Here is a 22,327-nt window from a genome sequence, read left to right on the forward strand (position 1 = left end):
GACGATCGTAACTTTGCGAAGTAGGCAGTCTGTTTTCATTTCGCTGCGACACTGCACTTCTCGTCGTACCAGCTGTTCTGCATTTTCCGAAGTCCAACGGTTTCGGTTGCAGCTGTACGTCAGGAGCTTGAAATACCGTCGCACAGTTCTTATACCGAGTTGTTGACGAGTATTCTCAGAGAGCTGGGGTGCAAGTCGAGCAGAAAATCGTTCTGCTGTCTGTTGTGATTGCAGCTTCGCGACGTCGAACCTTTCTTGTGTTCGTTGACGTGCGTTTTTTGCTACACAGAGGGGGGTGCGAATCTTGGCTGCAAGAAGGTAGTAGTCAGAGTCGATGTTAGGACCTCGTAGCGTACGCAGTTTAGACGGTTGGTGGCTTTTCGATCTGGAAACAGTCCGATGGCGTGATTATTACTCGTTACTTAGTAACTATTTTTTTTTCTTCTGGCCTTTAATGATAATATAACACAAGTTCAACATATATTAGCGAATGCTATACCCAAAGGACCAATGTATTGATGATGTGCAAACCTCTAACAGGTTAATCCTATTAAACTGAAGACCGATATCACATTACTTTATATACTTGTTGAACCTTGTAGAAACGGAGCACATACCTGGAAGCAAATGAGGTAAGTATAGAAAGCAAGAAGCTCTAAACACAAGGTTTTAGGTAGGTATGAGAAACGAGAACCCCTAAGTCGATATGATCGAAGAAAATTATTGCAAAGGATATACCTTGCAATTAAGAAAAGCTCAAAAATAGGGAAATATTAGAAGAAAACATCTTACTCATGCTTACATCAAGTTTCAGAGGCGATTTGTAGCGGCGATGCAAAGGACTGACATGCAGTATGCATAAATCTTTAAAACTAAAAGTCCGATAAATCAATAACTAAACACGCCATAAACAAGAAATTTTACTCCTCAAATGACATGAGAGGCTGAAATTTGAACGATGGTCGTGTCACTGCCCAGTTTCATGTGAAATTATCTCAGGACACGCCAGACCGATTTCAATCAAATTTGGAAGATAAAATTTTTCTCATACTATTTCTATGTAACGATGTGGAAATGAGCGAAAGAAGACTACAACCCTTACAGCATTTTTTTGATTCCATTTCAATCTTTCACTTTCCAGTAGCAATTATTACAACGAGATAACATGCACGAACAGTGCCTTCGAGGTATGCCACATTATCACCGAACATTTTCCATATCGAACCAAAATTGTTCAATCCACTAAGTGCCGCATATGTGGACCCCAGTGCATTTAGTTGACTTTTAACCGAAGACATCGAGATGTGAGACTGACGGTTGACTTTATACCGCATACACCAGCCGATATCTGGGTTATCTCAATGCAAATGAATGATTGTATTTTGCTCATAATGGCGTATCTTTGCGCCGAAAATGAATAAAAGTGGGTGAAAACCTCCCATATAACCAATATAAAAATTTTCGAACATGCGGCTAGCTTTACTCCATGTGATTGGTGGTTGTATATGAGGTACTTTAAGAAAGCCAGGGAATATTTTATTGGTATTGGCATGTGAAGAATATTTGTTATTGGCAAAAATAGATAAAATAGGGTCGATACAACTCTCAACTCCCCTGTTATAATATTAAATTTTGCCAACACTTGAAGGAGTTTTCCGGACTTTGATTCTTGCAAGATGCAAGAGTATAAAATGCTCGGTTAAACCGAACTTTGCCATTTCTTACTTGTTTCTTATAGAAACTATCATAAAGAAGTTTTTGACCAAGCTTTGATAATAAAAATCAAGAGTGAGAACGATTTTGAACATAATTTGTTTTCCGATCCAATTAATGGCTGCAATATATCACATTTCATAAATTACAGGTCTACAGTACTCTGAAATGTTAATGCGGTTAATGATAAATAAATACGACCACAGCGATCCTTTCAACCGATTTACCAATTTTTTTTCTCCTCCAAGTAAAATATTTCTCTCCTAGTTTTCCATTCAATCACTGCCGATACCACCTATTGCGCGTTAACACACACACACATGAAGTGACTGCTCACACGATGGCTGCTGTTGTCCACAAGTACAGCGTTTTGTCCGCCATGACACCAACAATTTATTACCTCAACATATATCACATTGTCTTTATTGTCTTGTGTTTGAACAGCGCATTTTGTTGTTGTTATGCTTTTTTTATTGTTGCTTGTTAAATGCGCGCAATTTAAAATACTTGAAGTGATTTACACACACATAAAGAGAAGAAAAATAATTTCACTAAGTCCTGATAGAGCGGCCTGGCGGGGCTGGTGAATGGTGAAGCGTCGATGCTTTGTGGCATAGTTAACGGAGAAAATATGGTTTACGCTATTAAGGTGAAAGTATGAAAAAAATGTGGCAACAATGACGATAAATGAAGGAATCGGCCAAACACCACGAGACAAGGTGCTCCAAGGTGGTGGTGCCCCGAGTGGCAGGGCGCAAGGTGGGGAGTTCGGCAAATAAAATGAAGTAGAGGATGTGGCATAATTTAAGGAGCACCAGCCATTTGCGCTATTTAACATTTTTCAAAGTCTTTTATTTATATTTTTTCCGAAATTTCTACACACCGAAACGGCCAGTGGACCAATAGAAGCCGGGCCGTTCAAGTGACGACAGCAGTGTCGGTGTAGGATGCAGTTGTATGTGGCGCTTAAGAGCTGCAATGATCGTACTCAAAATAGTACGCTCCTTCAATACAAGCACAAAAATATAGTATATATGTATATGTGTGCGTGTGTGTGTATGCAGGTGGATACTTGCAGGCAGGCATTCATAAATCATATTTCCAGAGCTTTAGCTGCCTTAGCTGGTGATTGTTGCAATTGGAGTAGTTGCTGTTGTTGTTGTCGTTGTTGGTGCTGCTGCTGCCGCCGCCTTAACATTCGCCCGGCTATTTTCAGGATATTTATCCTGACAGCGGATTTTGATGGAAAAACTTTTGTAAATTGCTTTCAGGAGAATTTTTCCTATGCGGTGCATTGTATTCGTCGCATACAGGCGCATATGACCGACAAATATGTGTGAGTCGTGGGTGTGTAACTGTGTATATATGTGCATTATCATGTGTGTGCTCAACTGTGGCGCTGCAACTCTGGTGTGTACAGAATTTGCGCCGCGCCGCCAACGGCAATATTATAGCCTTGTTTGACGACTTCTTGTTTTTCTCTATTGTCGAGTTCGCTAACAAAGTGAGTGTTGGCCGTTTTCTCAACTTTAATCTATGCATGTGCTTATATGTGTATATATGTGTGTGTTTGCGTGAAATTTCCTCAACTAGAGTTCTGCACTTCATCTATATTTTCTCTATGCCTGAGAACTCTGCATTGCCCACACGGGCATATATATACACATATATATATATGTATATGGTATATGTACACTCACACAGAGTATTATCCTTTAGGCTCAATACACAGAAACAAGCTGCTTATTGCAACGATGCTCCGCTGTACCTTCAGCGCCTACTAAGCGGCGCAGCTGCGGCTTTAGTTCGCTTTTTGGTCAAACTTTCATAATATTGTTTGTATAAGTGCTGGCTAACAATTCAAATAACCTCTGCCTCATAAGGTGTATCTGTGAAATACAACTTTACAATGCAAAGTGATGGCGTACGAGTAAAGGGTTTCTTTTTAGGTGCAGAACTTTTACTTCAAATAAAACACAAACAAATGGAACTCTTTTTCACAACCAGTGGTGTCTCTTTAGAATCGCGCCAACTATTGGGGTCTGATTAATCAGCAGTATTGACTGCACGTAAATTATTGACTTCCTGTTCTTGATTTTCTGCTTAATCAAAATCGTCTTAATAAATTTATATGTACGTTGTCTTTTATATTTCGGGATTTGGCAACACAAGTGTTGCAATCTGGAAATTCACAATTTTTTCGTAAAGTTTGGTATTATTGATAGATTGCGTACTCATAACATTCTGATGTATGATCGCTATTTGTGTTGTTTATAGTAACTTAAAATATTCTTCTCGACTAAAGAATGAAATTAACACCCGAAACTTTTTTTTTTTATAACTTTCAATGTGGATTAAGTCATCAAGAGTCTCAGATGTACCAAACACAGTTAAAAGGCCGAAAAAAACGAGTTTTCCAGAATTTTTTTCTCAGAAAATTTTACAATTTATTGATCCATGAATTCGTACACATATTATGATATCTTTTAACTGTATTTTTAGACTTAATATTAGTAAAAATATTTATTTGGAAAGGAACTACAGCTGTTTTTTGGGAGCGCCTTTCAAAAAAGACGGTTTTCGGTGACCACTATATCTCTGAACTGAATCCTCTGGAATTAAAAAAACTAACAAACAGATTTCGTAAAAGTAATGTTAAATCTTGTAGTTAATCAAAGGAATAAGCAAAATATTTTTTTTTAATAAAATTATTTAGTTATATTTAAGAAGCTCCTGTTAAGATTGGAGAGTAATCGGTTTAGCCGTCTTCGAGTAATGTTGGTCACCGACTTTGAAAGCACCATTTTGAGAAAAACTCGTTTAAAGTATGGACTGCACTTCCAAGCACTCTGAAACACCTTTTAAAAATTTCGTGTAATTCCGAAAATATTCACCGGAACGATATGAAATTTTCTGTGTATATTCTTAAATATATAGTATGTACATTAAGAAAATAAAAAAAAAGGTTTTTTGAAAATTCTAACTGTATACAACCCCTTATTAAATTTTTGACGATCCATCAAAGCCAGGGCTTATCGATGCTATGGTGAATTCAATCGAGGTCCAAGACGAATATCGGGAAGGTCATCCAAAATCAGTTTTTGTTGCGGAAACTATTGATGCTAGGCGCAAACTGATATTGGAAGATCGTCATGTGACCTACCGTGAGATTGAGAAATCTTTGGGCGTTATTGGGACTAGCATACATCCAATATTGCATAAGAAATCGTACACTATTTGTCAATCGCTTAAAAAAAGGCTCGTGTGGATTGAACGGATTTTAAATGGTAAAGAAATGAGAGACGATAAGATACAGATTATTCGACTGTATGGGTATTTCAGGATGAAGCGAATCCAACAAAACTTGTTCATGCACGAAGCACTTCCAAGCAAATAGTTGCTTGTTTTTTTTTGGAGAAACTGCAAGCAACCGTCAAACCAGAAGTCATACTAGAGATTACGTTTAGAAGGATTTCCAACTTCTACAACTGTATCTTAGCGATTGTCAACGGTTTGTGACCATGGTGTAGTGGCTATAGACTCACAGCACATAAGAGATGGGTCTGTTTTAACAATCCGATTAACATATAAAAAAGTTTATAAGGTTAGCCTTGGCAGATAATGGAAAGCTTCGAGCATACTGCTACCATTAAACCTTTTTCAGCAAATTCTTCAATTTCGGAATTATGATTTTTGAATTGCACAACCTGTTTTTGTTTGAATTTGTAGCAAAAAGAACAGTTCTTTTCATCAATCCTGGAATGTACACATTAAGTTGTATTTATCACTCGGCGAGACTTGTCTAAAATTTCTTTTTAAAACCCATCACACATTGAGAGAGAGCTGAAAACTTGCCTGCTACTCTATTTGTGGGCCATGTTGTTTGCCAAAAAAATAAGTACGTGCTTTGTGCAGTATCTATAAAAACTATTTAAATGTATTCTCTATATCTCATACATTTTATACCGTAGCTTTCTTGAATACATTTTTAAAAATTTTGTTAAACGCGAAGATATTCACTTTTTTAAGAGTAAATAGTTCGGAGGACCTTTTACGAGAGTCCAGCGGTAGACTACTAGAAGACATCGGAACACCGACCGTTTTCAATCCTATGAAATTTAGGTAAGACTGCAAGCTCACATTCCGTGAGCTCAAGAAATGCACAGGTTTAAAAAGAAGCTGCACTTAGGAGTAGTAATCCACTACTGTCTTGATGGCTTCCAACTCCGCATGATAGCCGTAACAGTCGTTTGTTAGCCTGAAGTTAGAGCTGATGGAGACCCGACAGAAAATTCCATTTTTTTTTGCTGTAAAACAATTGTCTTAAAACTAAAAATGTTCAATGATGAAGTTTAAGACTCGATCTATCGACTAGTGCCAGAATAATTGTCGACTTCTTCAGTATATTAACGCTGCCAAATATTTTGTCAGTCGATGAAATTCAATTAAATAGTGTTGCTGTGAAGAGCGTACGGAGAGCACCGAAGATGTAGAGAGTTTTATGAAAGAAAATAATTGAGTAATAAAAATACAATGGAGAAAAAAATTTATTTTGAAGCCGTTACTTTTGAGGGATGTTCAGAGAGTTGACAGGGTAATAGAACTAATTCAGTAGTTCATCTAGTTACTTGAAAATACTATATTGGCACAGAGTTCAAGAGTTCTCAAGAGAATATATTAACATTTTCGATACGCAGTAATAAACTTGAGAAAATAAAGAAATTCCTCCATAATGGACTAGAAAATAGTATATATCGACAATGGGATCAATTCGATAAACTTTCCTTATTCATCTAAATGAAATGGTACAACACGATCGAAAGGAATGCAGTGCGAAATTGCGAAATATTGATTGATATGTGATTAGATACTAAGTATGAAGACTAACTTGATATTGTCGCCTGTCGATAGCTCGACAATAACTCCCTTTAATTGTGTCAAAGTTCTGAGACAGTCCATCGATTCAAAATATAATCAACGCATGGCAGAGATGAAGATTTTCGATGTTCAATAGGTCGTCCCAAAGGAAAATTTATGCAAACTGTTGAATAAGATTCAGCTCCACGGTCTCAATGCTGCTCCGTTGCATTCATTTAATGCTGGTAAGAATTTTAACGTCGCGTAGTTTATTTTTTCGGGAGGATTAACACATATGGTGGTTGATCGATGGTATGCATTGCCTTTTTGGCTTTAAATTCGGTCACAATCGTGGCTCGATGCGATGGTGCATTATCATTGTGTAAAATCGGTGGAATGTTTTTCCACATTTCCGGCCTTGCTTGTATGTCACACTCATAAGCCCATAACTCATCGGTAGCTACAATGCCCTCCATGAATGTGAGATCGGAATTCGCACGATCAAGCATGTCCGAATAGACTTGTTTACGATACTCCTTTTGGAAACAAATCAGCTTTATCCGGAAAAGTCGAGCAAAAACGCGTTTCATTTCCAAAATATTGGCTAAAATCATTCGAACGGACTCGCGAGAGATGTCGAACTTTCCTGCTGTATATCTTTTTCGATGCTTCGATTTTCAAGCAACATATTTTTAATTTTTTCAATATTTTCATCAGTTGAAGAGCGAAGGTCGTCCAGAACGAGCCATGTTTTCATCGAACTCTCGACCGTCTTTGAAGTCTTTGTACCACTCGTAGGTTTACGCTTTTGAAACACTGTAAGCCTTTTCCAAAATTCGCACCGATTTGGTTAGAAATACAAAATTTTAGACAACTTCTTTATTCGATTTTTTTATCCATTCTAAAAATCGCAACTTACTACTGAGGTGCACCCACTAAAGCAAAGAGATGAGCTGAGTTGATTTCGCCATGTTCGTCCGTCAATTAAATTTTTTGTACTTACCATATATGCACGGACTAGTCTCTCAGTTTTTGAAATATTGATCTGAAGACGTCCGTTCTCTCCAAACCGCTGCTTATTTGTCGGAACCCAATTATATCGGACCTCTGCAGGGTATAGCTACCATTGTGTCTGATCGATTAAACTCAAGTTTCCATATGTAAAACTTTTTATATGACGATGTATCTTGACGAAATTTGACGTAGATTATTATCCAAGGTTCAGATCGGACAATTATGGCATATAGCCATGAAAACTTTTCGATCGAAATGCAGGTAAAAATTTTAATTCCCGTTTATCCTATATCCTATATATTCCCGTTATACCTGTATAGGGTATCATATCGATTATTTTGCTAGCCATTAGCTCGCCCTGAAACCAGGTACGCTCATCTGTTCTATGATCCAAGTTCCATCAGGTTATCTAATTTTTACCCTAAAAAATTAATATCAGAGTTGCAAACAATCGCAAGGTGAACAAAATTACAACAACTTTAGATGAAAATCTCAGATGGGGTAAGAACGTATTTGAAAGTCATAGAACATTTATACATTGAAAATTGATGCAAATTATTAAAATGATAGCTGAAAAGTTTCGATCGAATCTCTGACCTGTAAATTTTAATTGGCAAATTTTATATACATATTATTCTTCCAATACACAAATATATAATTCATGCATACTCTGTGTATGGGTAATGTAGTCCTCTTCGGCATTTCGTACTATTTCACATCAGAAAATGATAACGCTTGAGCCGCTTCCACCGCATTTGTATTCGGTGACACATTCATTACAAAAATGACTTAAAATAAAAATTGCAAAATTTGCAAACTAAGTGCAAACTGTAAATAAATATTTATGGCACATCTGCATATGTATGGCTGGTGAGCACCCAACTCATTGCTTGCAGAATTGTCTGTCGAAAGAAAAGCTGGAAAAAATCTTGTTTAGTTTTCGCGAAATTATGTCAGGCGTGCGAAATCTTAGTTGAATACGAAATTGCATAAAATGTGTAATTGTATACTCATATGCAGGTATATACATATATATATGTGATTCCATTTATATAAATATTTATGTGTACTTTGGTATGTATCTTTATATGTATGTGAGGGGTATGCGCTTTTAAAATATGGTTTCTTCGCTTTAGCATATTAAATTATTTTTATTTTTCGTTTTTTTTTTTGCGATTTGCTTAGACGGGCAGCAGAGATTGTGGAATTATACATAAAAGCAAAAGAAATTATTTGTATTATAGGGTGCACCGTATTCTATTTCGAAGTGAAACATTAGTTCAGCAACTATTAAACGATTGAATGGTTTTGGAGCTGGTCCCTCAGCTAAATTTTAACCATAAATAACTATACAATGACAACGACGAATCCTTATGACGTAATGAATTCAAATGCGTAAAAAGATCTTGTCGGTTTCGGACAAAAACTATTTACTGTAAGTCGGATGTCATAAAGAGGTCACGTAGATATTCATATCTCTCTTATCTGGTTTCTTTTCATTGGGTAATTTGAAAAACAAAAAATATGCCAGAATTTCTCGAACCATTGACGATTTTCAAATCGAACTTTGTGCAAAACTCAGCTTTATGCCGGGCGTCGTGGGCGTCGAAAATTACTGTAAAATGAAGCAAGAAGGTCTCATTTTGCAATGGCAAATAAAGACCACTTGATCTTGTAAGCAAAGAATACTCGAAGTAAGTTAAAAGCAGAAACATAAATAAGGATATTAGATCAAATGTGTATCCTTTAACCATACAGTTAAATAGTGTGAACAGGTCTTAAAAAATTCGAAAAATTACACAGATAATAAAGTCAGATGTAGCATGGAATCTTTTGTGCCTGTAAGTTGTTTTCACGGAGTTGGCTATCATCAAGAAAGCAATAGATGTAATGCTACATAAGTGCAGCATCCTTTAGAGAGGTGTGCATTCACTCCGAAAACAGAGCTGCAGTACTGGCCGTACTGCAGTACTCAAGCTACTTTGTTATTAGACATGCTTGGTTGCCTGGCCTCAGCGAAATCGCTGGAAACTGCATAACAGATGAACTTGCAAGAGACAGTACACTTATCATATTTTCAACAGCTTCGCAACGAGTCGACACTTCACTGCTCTCTTGGGCTATAGCGCTGGATCTTGGACTTCACTTGAGATTGTCAAGTGCTGATCCACAATCAAAACTTGTGCGGTGTCGAGATCTTTCTGGATTAAAAGTGGAACGCAAGAGGACTTCTGAACTATTTGCTCTAAACAAGAGGCAAGAGAGCATCGGTCAAAGATAGCGATCAAAGAAATGGTGTATAGAGGAATGCTGAGCAGAGTAGGGTTTATATCACTTTAATTGGGCGGGACGAACTGAGTCAATTTAGCCATGTCCGACCGGCTCTCTGCTTGTATATACGCGAACTAGTATTTCAGTTTTCGAGATATCGATCCGAAATTTTGCACACGTTCTTTTGCCACTAAGAAGCTCATTTTTCGGAAGCCCCTACATCGGAAAACTATATATAGCATTTAGCTGCCATATAAACTTAAAGATCGGAGCCAAGTGCTGTATGGAAACCTTTTCCTTTTGACAAGGTATTAAGAGGGAATCCAAGGAGAGGTACTTTTTTCAATAGCCTTTTTTTGGCAGTTCACGCGTGAGTCTTGTCAAGTTGTCATGTTATTTTTGTTCCCTATTGTATGGAATTTAATGATGGAAGGACTTACACCTGAACAAAGTTTACAAATCGCTCAACTTCATTACGAAAATTCATGTTCTGTAAAGAATGTGGTCAACATTATCGGCCTACTACACTAACTATTTGCAACACCATTACCCATTTTGAGACTCAGCATTCATTACTGGATAATATTCGATTGAACAAACCGCGTCTAGCACACAGTGAAGAAAATATATCAGCCGTAGCTGAGAAGTCGATTCGGCGCTGTTCGAAGTAACTCGGACTGACGTATGGAAGGACTTGGCACATTTTACGTCGAGATCTTAACTTAAAAGCAAACAAAAACAGCTTGTGCAAGAACTGAAGCCGCTTGAACCTTCCTACCGACAACGCTTTGCCCAATGGGCCTTGAAAAGTTCCTAGAAGATTCGACGTTTTCGAGCCCAATTTTGTTTAGCAACAAAGCCTATTTCTGGCTCAATGGGTATGAAAACGAGCAAAATTGCCACATTTGGGACAAAGAGGAGCGTGAAGAGATTCAAGAGCTGTCATTTTATACAGAGAAAACAACAGTTTGGTTTGGTTTGTGGGCTGTTGTGGAATCAGCGGTGAGAACGTAACTGTCAATGGTGACCGTTATCGCGCCATGATAACCAAATATTCGATACCGGAAATTGAAGCTCGTGATCTCGGCGACATTTGGTTTCAACAAGATGGCGCCACTTCGCACACATCGCATCAATCAATAAATTTATTGAGAGGACACTTCGGTGAGCAGATAATTTTATGTTTTGACCGGGTCGACAGACCACCAAGATTGTGTGACCGTTAAACTTTTTCCTGTGGAGATATGAAAAATCTAAAGTCTATGTGAATGGGCCACCTGAGACCTAGCCGCAACCAACATTTGAAAGATATAATTCACAAGAAATTTAACTGAGATTATTATAAAAGACATCGCATCGGAGAAATTGTTTAGATCCGATTACTATAGCATATAGCTGTACTTCAAATTGATCGATCAAAATCTCAATAAAGATATTCTTATATCTTGCTATGTTATAAAAAAGGAACTAAGAGCTTCGGTGCTACCGAAGTTAACGTATTTTATATTTTTGCTTTTTAATTTAAAAAACTTACTTTAGAACCACCCTGTATGCGTGCGCTTCTTTCATTTCTTTGTTATAAGGCTGTTATTGTAATTCTAGTGGTATTTCCTGGGCGCATATGCACAAATATATTTATAGGTATGAAGGTATGAATATATGGGCATCGTACATGGCTGCCTATTTGGGTGCTGCTGCTTAGAACTAGCGTTCAAGTTGTTAGCCTCGGGGCACTCAGGCGTCGCTGCATATGCTAAAACGTGCTCCGGTGCTGTTACCTATATATATATACCAGAGTGTATGGGCATATGTGCGGCTCCACGTATGCATCCACGGGCGGATCCAACTGGCCCAGTAAACTTAATTAAAAATGCGCGTACTTGCATATAATTATGTATGCATTTTAAGGATTTCTGCCACACGCTTTCAATTTTTTCCAACGCAACCGCACAACAACAATGCACTGAAGCGCACATTCATTCAAATGCATATCTGTATAAGGGTTTATTAGTATGCAGGTAGAAAGGCGGCAAAGTGTGGAGTAGACAAGCAGCGTTTCTGCACTGAATAACTTAATATGTAAAAACGAAAATGCTCAAAGAAAATTATGAGCAAAATAGGCAAATGTTGCCTTTGCGATGTTGACAAATAAAACCGAAATGCAAAAACGACCAGCAGGAAGGACATATGCCGAGCGTGTGGCAATGTAAGGGTAAGGAAAAAACAAACAGTGTGGAAAGCTTACTGCAATCAGTGGGCGGCCAAGGGACCTGGCGTCACCGGTTACCTCACCCTGTTCCTATTTAGCGGCAACAAACAATTTTTTTCTAAAGCCAAATTTTTTTCTGCCATGCAACCATGCAGCAAAACAACAACGTTGTACGTGCAACATGGCGACTGTGAGTGTTATTACGGCAGTAGCCTCGCCTGTTGGTGACACCTTCAAATTGTAGCCTTTGCTGGCTGTAGATTATTATTTTTTCAGCGTTAGTGATGGACCAGTCACTCAGTCAGCGGCGCTGTGGCAGTAAGTCATGGCAGGAAACGAGCCAGTCATCAGCGCAATAATAGCAGCAGCCAACAAGGTGCCACATGCCGCATGTGGGCTGTAGGTGCCGTTAGTTTTGGTAAGTGCGCCTCCAATGGGGGCGGCAATATTGAGGCAGTTAGTCGAGTTAGGTCGACTGATACGCAACACCTTGTTGGAAAACAAGCTGCTTTTGTTGTTGCCGAGTGTTGGTGTAGTTCTGAGCTGACTTGTCGTTTGTTGCACGCGCAACGGCGTACATCGCTGGGCGTTTTTTTCGTTCAAAAGTATTTGTGTGTGATTGTAGTTGTTGCAGCTAAACACGTGTCCCTGTTTATTATTTATGCAACTCATGCGAAAATTTACATGCAAACGCAATGAAGTATGTGCCTCCGAGTGTTATGTGTGCACGGTGGCTAGTTTCGAAGAATTTTCGAAAATCTCTCAGACTATGTTAGGTTAGGATAGTCTGGTAAACTAATGAACCACGTGTGTTGCGAAATGAAACCTGACGCTTTTCGCCTCCTCTCTGCCGCAAATCAACCGTTTTACCTCCTCTTCCTTTGAGTTGGTTACATATCCTGACCGCTGCCTTGCATCGCGCTTTTGCGTTCCGTCTCTGCTTGATTGCCTGATTTCGAGGCCCTCTCTTATTGTCAGAGTTGAACCGCACGTTCACCTGCTCACGAGGCAGAAGTTGCTCTTCTCTTTCTTCGTTAATGGTCACAGCACTTTTTTGGTCCGAGTGTTCATGGACTGTGGCTCCCGTTTTTGAGCTGGCTTGAGAGCATTACTGCAACCACAGTAACCTGCTCACGTTGCAGTTGAGGTTTGGCCGCTGCCGAAAAGCTTGAAAATCGCTTTGCTCGCTGCTGGTTGCAGCCTCATCTCGTAACGATGTTTGTGCTGATTTCATAATCTCTAATTTGGCTTTAATTTTGATCTACCATAAGGAGATTATTTAGGAAATGCACCAGCCTTTACTGGATAACGCCTGCCATGACTGAGCCAGCCCAGTAGCAGCTTGAGATCACGACATTACAGCCTTTCCGGTCGACACCCGTGCAGAAGATACTACTAAAAGGCGTTTTTGCGAATAATGGTAATATAACCATCTTGTAAACTGACCTGTACTTTTTGTTTTCTTTATGGACCTACCAACCGTAGTTTCAATTTAACCGACGAAGATTCGAGTCTTTTCATTCGATTTTGAAAGACTGTGAAATCAAAGAGCGCTTGAATTTTTCTTGATTGGATCCGCTACGAACAATAAACCCAACACTTCTCACTAGTTTGACGACAACCCGAAGGTGGCAAAGGCCGTTCTAATGAGCTTAAAGATGATAATTGATTTCTGGAGAAAATGGCAGTTTTTGACATAGAAACAAGAAAAAACTTTAAGTTCGACTGCACAGAAGCTAATATACCATTCACATTGTGCATTGCTTTTAGTAATATGTGTCCAGTTTGTATGGAAGCTATATGCTTTAGTAATCCGATCTGTACAATTTTTTCGCAGATTATGTTATTACCTTAGCAGTAATCCATGTCAAATTTCGTGAAGATACCACGTCAAATGTGAAAGTTTTCCATACAATAACTTGATTCCGATCGTTCAGTTTGTATGGTCGCTATATGTTATAGTGGTCCGATATCGGCAGTTCCTACAAATGAGCAGCTGCTTGAAGAGAAAATGACGTTTGCAAAATCTTAAAACCTGTTCAGGGTATAAAAAATATTTTTTATTACTCTACCTCTGATTTACACCTATGCCTTCGAACTGCTGCCCTATTCACCGATTTCTTCAGATTATGCCATGCCCTTCCTCTTTTAAAGATGTTCTGGCATCGCTGGGATAAGTTTATCGAGCTAATACCATGTTCAGGCCGACACTTAATCACACGATTTCGGCTGTTGAGTAGTTTATCCCACTAATCTTATAAATTTCTCAAGATTTCGGCATACAAAAACGACTGTTCAAAACCACTTTATCGAACTGATTTGTAAATGATCCACTCTAAACCTCTCGTTGACACTCTGATTTTGCTCCATCTACTTGTCAGCATTGGAAATCTGTTACATTATCACAGCTGATTTAGACACTACAAAGAGAAAAAATGTAAACACTCAAATTTATTTTAAAGTAATGAATCTAATTTCAGCTGAAAATCGACTTCCCCAATGAGAAATGCGTCCATTATTTCCATTATATGGAAAATATTTAAAAGAAGACGGTTTTTATAACAAAATACTATATACAATCTCAATTTTCTTTTATTAAATATTAAGCGATGTGAATTCTTGAATGGCAAAAACATCTGTTGAATCAGCGTCGAACGGCAGTGAGAACGGTGAGATTAGTGAAGAGATTAAATGTAATCTAATCACTTAAATTTTTTGGTGGAAACATAGCATAAAATAAGACTTTGTTTAAGATTAAATCGCCATTTTTCAAAAACTTTCTCTTTTCTTTTATATACTAAACGTTATCTCAGATTAAGTTTCAATTCACCTTTGTATATCAGGAATCATCCCAATTTGGTGTTTCGACATCTTCCTACCCTTTACTGTTGATGCTTGAATACTACTAAGGATCCAATTAGCGCAGATTTTCGCCAGACACAGAAAGTGCTTCACCGTTCCGACACTGTCATCCTTCAAGCAGCTGCGATCCCTTCTTTCATAAGCAAATCCAATCGATGCGACATTTATATAGGACAGTGATCGTATTTGGTTGTTTGTTTTTAAACTTTCTAGCTTGATGTTTTGAATAAAGCACCTATTCTTGATTAAATACTGATTTTCTTCCGCCGCGACTGTATTTCGAAGCGTGGGTGCACCGATTGGATTCAGTGGAGGACATTCCTGGCTAACGAACGAGCGGCTGGTTAGTTATCTCCGAACACCTGGAGAGTCAGGACAAACATTATCGCGCGATGTATTTCTGTGAGTGGTGCAAGCTCAAAATGAAGCGTTCGTTAGAGCAAAGGTACGCGATTAAATTCTGTGTGAAATTCGGTAAATCTGAGACAGAGACGTTTGATATGATCAAGCAGGCTTATACAGATGTTGCTTTAACAAGAGTGGTGCGTTTCGGTGGCACCAAGCCTTTTTGGAGTGCCGGGAAGAGGTCACTGATGTATGAACAAATCCAAAGTGAAAACAATGCCCATTGCCTTTTTTGACATCAAAGGCATCGTCCACAATGAATTTGTTCCTCCCTGACAAACCGTCAACGTTAAGTTTTCCGTGGAAGTCCTAAAGAGACTCAAAAGAAAGGTCAATCGGGGCCGACAAGACATCGCAGCCGATTGCAAGTTGCACCACGACAACGCCTAGTCTCACACCGCCTTTCTTGTGAACAGCTATCTAACCAAGGCCGGCATCCCAACGCTTTCGCAGGCGACCTACAGCCCAGATGTGGCCTTCCCACTCTTTTTTTGTTTCCTTGCCTGAAAAGACGGATGAAAGGCAAGCTCTCAAGGAGAGCCGGAGAATTCGTTCCGTGAAGCCTTCAATGCTTGGAAATCGCGCTGGCAGCGCTGCATCGACGCAGAGGGAGCCTATTTTGAAAGTTGTTGAAGAATTGTAAAGATTGGTTCAATAAATTTTTTCAAATGGACTCAGTCCTATTACTTGCCAGACAAACCCTGTATACTAGTGAGCGTCCGAGTATATCTGCTTCAAAATCGTCATTAGATACAACTTTCTGTATTCATTCATCCACTCTTTTGACCTTTAGTAAGATATTATGCCGTTGACTCTATAAGGCACTTTAATTCCATTTTCACTGCCCTCTGAGCCAAAACTATTCCAAGTCGTCGCTAAGGTTAGTCGAATGGCTGTCCCAATAAACATTCTTGGTTTACAAGCATATTTGTTATCTTAGGCTGATTTTGCTAGCCTATCGCTCAATAATAAAGCAAATGTTGCCAACCCAGCATTGTACCTGTTGAGATAGATCAAAAATGGTTTAACTCGAAACCGAATTTTGTAGTCGGCAACAAAAGATTGCCTAAATTTTTCTTAACTCGAAAGTTGAATCAAAACACTGTGCAGCCGCCAGCAGGAGCATACCTACCTCTGTCGTATGATTTTTTTTCGTCAAGGACTTCAGCGATGCTAAATATGCTACGCTGCGTTGTGTGTTGGAATAGTTAAAAATATACTATATATGTGCGTATTTCCTCATGTTTTTGTAAAAAGATTCTAGATTTTATAATGCTATTTATGTATATGTAAACTTTGTGCTACAAAAGAAACATAACTGCTCAGTAATATACAAGGTACGTTCCAAAGTACACAAGACTTAAAAAAAAGGAGCAAATAGTTCTTTCGGCAAAATCAATTTATTTATTCAAAATAGTCTCCTTCTGCTTCAATACAGCTTTTTTCACGGTCCAAAAGCATGTCGAACAAGTGTTTCAGCTCGTTGGCCGTAAGGCCGCTAGTATGCCGGTGCAAGCCTTTTGAATGGCCTCTACGTCTGCATAACGCTTTCCTTTCATGGGCAAATGCATTTTTCCGAAAAGGAAGAAGTCGCACGGTGCCATATCAGGTGAATACGGGGAGTGGTTAAATGTTAAAATGTGACTGTTGGTCAAATAATCGGTCACATGATGTCCTTCGAATGTTGGATTCTGAGCAATTTTTGGTCGTCAGTCAATTTGTGCGGAACAAACCGTGCACACACCTTTCGCAAGCCCAAATGTTCGGTCAAAATGCGATAAATAGATGTTTTGGAGATGTTCAATTCCATTTCCATGAATTTCTTTGATGACTTCGGCTGATTTTTGATGAATTCACGCACAGTTTCGATGGAATTTCCGGTGATCACGGATTTTGATTGGCCCACATGTTGATCGTCATATATGTATGTCCTCACGACCACTTTGAAAACGTTGAAACCACTCGTGCACTCTGCGACGGGATAGGCAATCATCGCCATAAATTTGTTTCATCAATTGAAAAAAGATTTTAAAACAAAATTTAATGTTGGTTCTTTGTTTGTAGCTCATTTTCGCACCGATAACACAAACATACTGACACTTAGAACGCAATAACTTCACTTCCATTCAATGAAATGTTATGAAATTCTCACTGGACATTCGATAGAGATAGCAGATTCTAACGCACCAGTCGACATATAGATAGCCCCCACCAGGGGCGCTATATTCAAAAAGTTTCCTGTTTACTTTGGAACGCACCTTGTATATATTTATAAAATGACGTACTTTTTATTTCAGATCTTGAATTTATATAAGAAAGCACATAAGTTCAGATGAGATTTTACGTTTTTGTTTATAAAGTTCATAGTATTTCAGTGGATGCAAATATAGATAGCATTTTATTTAATTATAAAATATATAGCTGGCTTTGTATGTATGGACTAGTGGTACACTTATCTGCACATTAAATGGAAAAAAGGCCGTATGAGTTATCAACCCATTCGAAAAAAGTTAAATCGACTTAACTTGTTTTTAATATGAAACGTATTTAGGGAAGCAAAAACATACTCTTTCTCACTAACATTTCGCACCTATGTAAGTTAATACCAATACACAAATACATATATAAATTTATCATATTTTTTGCCTTCACACAATCATCAACGTTGCCACACATTTGCGCTTCGAGCGGAAAGTGTTTTTAATTTGCGGCTACAGCATTTTATTCGACTATTCCTGCATGATTATCACTTTCCTCATGTGATCGCATGTGTGTGTGTGCATCTTTTTTAAGCCTTTCTGTACACTGTCGTACTAAATAGTTGCCATTTCCACTTTGTACATAAATATGCAATTAGTGCTAAATATTTACAGATTTTATTTATACGCGCATATCCTGCTACAAAATATAGTTTTTGCTTGAAAAGTTGTCTTCATAGGCTCGTGGTTTAAAGGTTGCCGTTAATGGGTTTCACAGAACAGAAGGTGACTGGCTTTTGTCTTTATTTATAGGTCTTTACGCGTTTAATATTGGCATAATTTATTTGCACATTATGTACATTATTTAATTTGCTCTATTTACTTCTACTTAATATATTTTTGAATTGCAGCATATGTAAATTACATACATATATTAACTTCTGCAATTAACTAGTATTAGGCATATTATTTAATGCTTTGCTGAGAAATTCACTTTCTTATAAAAATTAAGATTATTATGAGCATATTTGGCAATAATGAAGACTTTAGCTTTATTAAATAAGGGTTTAAAAATAATTTCGACTAAAGGCAGGCTCACTTTTTGCATCGATTGCGGCCGTGTGTTGGCAATAGCTCTCCTAATATTCTCTTCCAACAGTCAACTGTCTCGAGATTATTGGCGTAGATAGCTGACTTCTCATAAAGCACGAAAATAAAGTAGATCAGAATCGCACAATCTTGGACAACTTGCTACCGGCTCACGACGCAAGACAATGTTCTGACCAAAATTAGCGTTCAATGTGTAAATTGAATGTTTGACTGTATGGCAACAAAAGGTCGTCCACATCAACATCCTCCTTTTCAGGCACGTATATTGTTTGAGCATGTAACGGCATCTCAGCAATGGCTTGGGATCATCACTCTAAAATTGAAAAACACACATCTAAAAAATCACTCTTGATGGCAAAAAAAACTTTTTTTGAAGAAAAATAACTACTATAAACTCTAGGGATTTATAAACACTTACTTGTGTAAAATACACAATTTTTATACTTCTTCAACCTGTCGCTACAGAGTATTATAGTTTTGTTCACCTAACGGTTGTATGTATCACCTAAAACTAATACTATGTTTCCACCAAAAATTAGACTACATTTAATCTCTTCACTAATCTATTCTATATCTCGGAACCTGACCAACCGATTTCAAAAAAAATTAGTACGTAGCATTCTTTGTGCCATTTTAAAAATGGACAAAATCGGACAACAACCACGCCTACTTCCCATTTATCACAATTTTAAATTCCACTTGATTTGTTCAGTTTCAAGTACACAAATCAATAAGCAATTAATATAACGGGATAAAATTTTGCACGAATAATTTATTTAGTGTGTGTCACCTTATGACCAAAAATTGTTTAAATCCAATAAAAGATGTTCAAGCCCTAGGCACCGAATATTTAGACCCGGATACCTATAGTTGACTTTTGATCGAAAATGTGAGTCAATGTGTGATATATATAATTGGTATTAAAGGATAATCCTTTTCTTATATTGATATGTCTGTATGTCAGAAATTGGTTGAATCCATTGTATATTTTAGCCAAAAATAAAAAATTGGGCAAAAACTTGACATAGCCCCTGTAAGGTTAGCCCTTTCAGACCTAGCTATAACAATTGTGAGATCTGGTTTTAACTACAGTTTAGTTACATGCTCACAAATATGTTTAGCCCTAACACGCAATCCATCGTAGCAAAGCTACGAATACGAATGTCCGCTACGAATACGCATAATTTGCTATCATTGAATCCATGTGAATTCGAAACTTTTGTTGACAGACTTAATTTTGAATTTTGACATTTCGAAATCAGCTGTGTAGAAGAAAAAACTTAAATTTTGATTAATAAAACTGAAATCGTTTATATTCAAATTGATTTTACGAACAAAATATGGATTGTTAAATTTTATTAAAATTATTTTTCTAAAAGAGGTTTATTAAAAACTATCGCTTAAATAAGGCGGCCTTTACGTATGTCCTCGATGTTCTAGAGAGGAATGCTAGTTCTTCAAGAGGTTTTACGGTTTTAAGCTGAAGGAGGCTATCAGCATGGAGTGGGTAAAGACTTCGATATTCCAATGGTTCAGTCAACTTTTTGTTGCATCTTAAAAGAATTATTGGGATTGCTTCAGTCCCATTTGTGCCCTCAGTGGATAAACCTCGAGTTAAGTAACTTTGAAAAAAGTGAAACGAAAAAGGATTTTTTACAGAAATACGGATTTCCAGGCGCGATTTTGTGTGTAGACGGGACACATTATTAAAATCGTTTCTCCAACTAAAGATAAGTTTCTCTATTATAACCGCAAAGGATACTTTATTATCAATGCCATGATTGTAAGTTTTGTGACAAATTCACATTTCAAACATCTTAATCAATGTTTTGCAGATATGTGACAATAATATGAAAATACGTTATTTGAATGCTCAGTTTCCTGGCAGCAATCACGACTCCCACATACGGTATGCCAGCAAAGCTCGTTATTTTCATGAGAAAAAGTACCTTGATGGTGACCGAAACACTTGGCTTTTGGGTATTATACATACAAACATATATGTTACAAAAATTCCAAAAACGGTGTTTTTAAAAATCGATTTAGATGTCTTTTGGGTGCTCGTGAGCTTCACTACGAGCAATGGAAGCACATCAAATCGTTAATGTTGCGGCAGCGTTACACAACGTTTGCATTCACTATCGCGTGAATGATGAAATTTTAAAAAATAATTCGGAACTAAATATTTGTACAGAAAGTAATGAAATTTTTTCATCAACTTATAATGATGCAGCTTCACAAATCAGAGAAGCTATATGTGAAACACCTACACGAATATAATATCCTAAATAAATATTAACACAAAATATTTATAGTTTTAATTAAGTATTTATTTAATTATTATAATTATTTTTTGTAATGGCTTGCAATTTTTTTTCCTCTACTTCTAACATTTAATGTTTTATGGAATTCTTAGTAGCTATCAAATTCTCCATAGCTATCTTGTGCCTTCTAATTTCTTCCACTTCCGCTTTTTTAAATCGTTTTGCATTTCCAATGCTCTGCCTAGTCGTCGCATACCTAATGAAAGATCGTCCAACTTATCGATAACCTTTTCCTGAAATTCTTTTCGAATTGTAAGTTGTTCTTTTATTAAATCGGCTGTACATGTATCCGGTGACCTAGCAGTCCGTCTAGGCAGTGCTGGACTGCAGGTCACTGATGTCATTGATATGCCGGCCTCTGTCTCATTGCTGACATTGGTAAGCCCATGCTCACTGTATTTTTAATTCCACTTGTACTCGTCTCTAATGCGGTTAGTGTTATTATCGCTTCCTCCAATTCGCTGAAATGGTGCTGCCTATTTCTGCCGCCACCAGAAGCTGACTGCTCCTTTTTATTTTCCACCAATTTTCTTTTTATGTAGGCCTTCCAGTCAAGCCATACCTAATATAAAATAAGTCAAACAAGCTTTAAATTATCCTGTTACAACAATAAAAACTACAACTTTATTGTATTACCTTCTTCCAGCTGGAAATATCCTTGATAGGCAGACCAACACTGTTGAGTTCTTGGGCCATATTGTTCCAAAAAGCTGCCACTTCTTCTTTAGGGCACTTGGTAAAACCCTGCGCCATTTCAAGTTTTTGCTGTAACAGCTTAACTATTAGTGCATATTGCTGCTTGGTGGTAATTACTTAGGACCTGCGGAAATCGCATTAAAGATTATTTTACTGCTAACAAATATGTTATAGTTTGAATTCAATAAAAACTTACATTTTTATTTTTTTAATTTATTTCTCCGCTAGCAAAAACTTGTCGTACAAAAATTCCAATAAAATTCAAAATTTTCCGTTCCGAGTGAATTCAGTGAATGCCACTCTACTCTAGCAATTTCGTACCTTTCCCGAAAAAACAGTCTACGATGGATTGCGTGATAGGGCTGGTTATCTTCCCAATTTCTAGGAAGATTTTTCGATTTGGGCAGCAGCGATGACGTTAAAGCAGTCCTAGACATTTTAGATCAATCTGATATAGACTTCAGTGATGATGATGGCAATGTAGATGAAACTTGGACTCCGTTTAACGTAAACGCTGGTGGAGAAGAAAGCGATGAAAGTACACGATGAAGGGGATCTAGAAGCTCAACAATCAAACTTCGCGGGCCCAGCGGTCATACAACCGTCATCGAACGCTATACCAAATCATCCCCCAGGAGAGAAATTTGGAAAAATGCACCCTTTCCGAA

The 22,327-nt window shown here is 37.7% G+C and overlaps 1 pseudogene; it reads right to left on the bottom strand.

The window, feature by feature from the left end:
• Positions 1-21,076: 21,076 nt before the first annotated feature.
• On the bottom strand, positions 21,077-21,716 carry LOC126753683 (uncharacterized; annotated as a pseudogene).
• Between the last annotated feature and the right edge of the window lie 611 nt (positions 21,717-22,327).

Source organism: Bactrocera neohumeralis, chromosome 3 (assembly GCF_024586455.1).
Source record: "Bactrocera neohumeralis isolate Rockhampton chromosome 3, APGP_CSIRO_Bneo_wtdbg2-racon-allhic-juicebox.fasta_v2, whole genome shotgun sequence".
Classification (NCBI taxonomy): domain Eukaryota; kingdom Metazoa; phylum Arthropoda; class Insecta; order Diptera; family Tephritidae; genus Bactrocera; species Bactrocera neohumeralis.